The 1,896-nt window shown below is 50.9% G+C and overlaps 1 protein-coding gene across 1 annotated transcript in view; it reads right to left on the bottom strand.

Moving 5' to 3' along the window:
* MINDY3 (MINDY lysine 48 deubiquitinase 3) overlaps window positions 1-1,683 on the bottom strand; it is a 197,166-nt gene extending 195,483 nt beyond the window's left edge. The window contains exon 1 of the mRNA XM_077490847.1: window positions 1,548-1,683. The gene's annotated coding sequence lies outside the window, so the exon portion shown is untranslated. The remainder of the gene's footprint in view (window positions 1-1,547) is intronic.
* Window positions 1,684-1,896: the final 213 nt, after the last annotated feature.

The following is a 1,896-nucleotide window of genomic DNA, read 5'->3' as shown; positions in this document are numbered from 1 at the left end:
CCACAAAGCAACTCGTTCACTCCTCGATTATTTCCCGCCTTGACTACTGCAACTCTCTCCTTAATGGCCTACCCTTAAAGGGATTGTAAAGTGAATTTTATTTTTATTTTTAAATAACAAACATGTTATACTTCCCTCCACTGTGCAGCTTGTTTTGCACAGAGTGGCCCCGAACCTGCTCTTCTGGGGTCCCTCGGCGGCTGTCTCGGCTTCCTCCCGCAGGTGCTTCTCACGTTCATGCGCGTTCCCTTGCATGGTGAGAAGCACCTGCAGGCGCGCTCCCGTGATATAGCCGCTCGCTGTATCACACGGCCCCGCCCCCCGGCGCTCCGCGTCAGTGGATGTGATTGACAGCAGCGCGAGCCAATGGCTGCGCTGCTTTCCATCCATCCAATCAGCGGCCAGGCTGAACGGTGGAAAGAACGGCGGGGGCGAGCGCGGAATTTTTCGAGGGGTGAGGTAAATAAAGCGGGGGGACTGGGGGCGCAGGCACTGTCAGATGTTTTTTCACCTTAATGCATAGAATGCATTAAGGTGAAAAAACTTTTATCTTTACAACCCCTTTAAGCCGACTATCCCCCCCTTCAGTCTATTATGAATGCTGCTGCTAGACTAATACACCTCACTAATCAAATCGTGACTGCTGCCCCTCTCTGCCAATCCCTTCACTGGCTTCCCCTCCCCCACCGTGTAAGATTCAAGATGCTAACCATAACATACAAAGCCATCCACAACATCGCCCCCATCTACATCACCAACCTCATCTGCAGATATCGGCCAAATCGTCCCCTCCGCTCCCCCCAGGACCTCCTGCTCTCTAGCTCCCTTGTTACCTCCTCCCATGCTCACCTTTCAGGACTTCTCCAGAGCCTCTCCCATCCTCTGGAACTCCCTGCCACGGTATGTCCGATCAGCCGCTACCCTGTCCACCTTTAGAAGATCCCTGAAAATTATTATTCAGGGAATTATTATTATTACCCAGGGAAGTCTATCCCACCCCCCCCCCATCAAATCATTCTCTGCAGCTATTACCTTGTGTACCACCACCCCCTCCCTTTAGAATGTAAGCTCTATGAGCAGGGCCCTCCTGGACCTTCTGTATTGTTCTGTAATTCTGTTGTCCCCCCCCCCCCCCCTATACAATGTAAAGCGCTGCGTAAACTGTTGGCGCTTTATAAATGGTGTATAATAGAGGATTGGGGAATGGAGGGTATATGTGTGTATATAAGGTATGGGGGAATGGAGAGTATATAGGGGAATAGAGGAAATGTGTGTGTATACATAGGATGGAGAGTATATGTGTATATATAGGGGATGGGGGAATGGAGGGTATATATGTGTATATAGAGGTGGGGGAATGGAGTGTGTGTGTGTGTATGTTTATATGATGGAGGGGGGGTGTGTGATGGGGAATGGAGGATATATAGGGGTGTATTAGTATATAGAGGATGGGGGTGTATATATCAGTATAAAGGACAGATGATCTCTATCTGTAGCCGGAGATGAAGGGGGAAGGTCTCTCCTCCGGCCGATCTCAGTACACATACCCCGATCCGCGCTCCAACGATCATTCACCCCCCACACTCTGCACTGACTCAGGTGGAGAGAGAACCGGAAGCGGAAGTATGTTCGGAGCGGGGGGCGGGGCTCCGGGCTGTCAGTGTGATACATTGTAGCTCTATGGAGTGTCGCGGAATACTTTGTATCGCTCTGGGTTATACTTTGTATCTCTCGGTGTGGATTTGGATTTCCGTCTCACACGGCGGATATCGGGCGATGTGTCTTCCATACACACTCTCCGCTCCCGTCCTCCCGCCTCTGATCGCTCCTGTAGAGGATTATTGATGTTCATTCATAGAACAGACATCCTGTACACACCCCTCCCCCTCCCCTCAT

This window comes from Lithobates pipiens, unplaced genomic scaffold, assembly GCF_037356315.1.
Source record: "Lithobates pipiens isolate NorthernLeopardFrog02 unplaced genomic scaffold, aLitPip1_a1.2 Scaffold_19, whole genome shotgun sequence".
Classification (NCBI taxonomy): Eukaryota; Metazoa; Chordata; class Amphibia; order Anura; family Ranidae; genus Lithobates; species Lithobates pipiens.
Note: the sequence above shows the minus strand (reverse complement) of the source record. Positions and strands in the feature narration are given on the sequence as shown.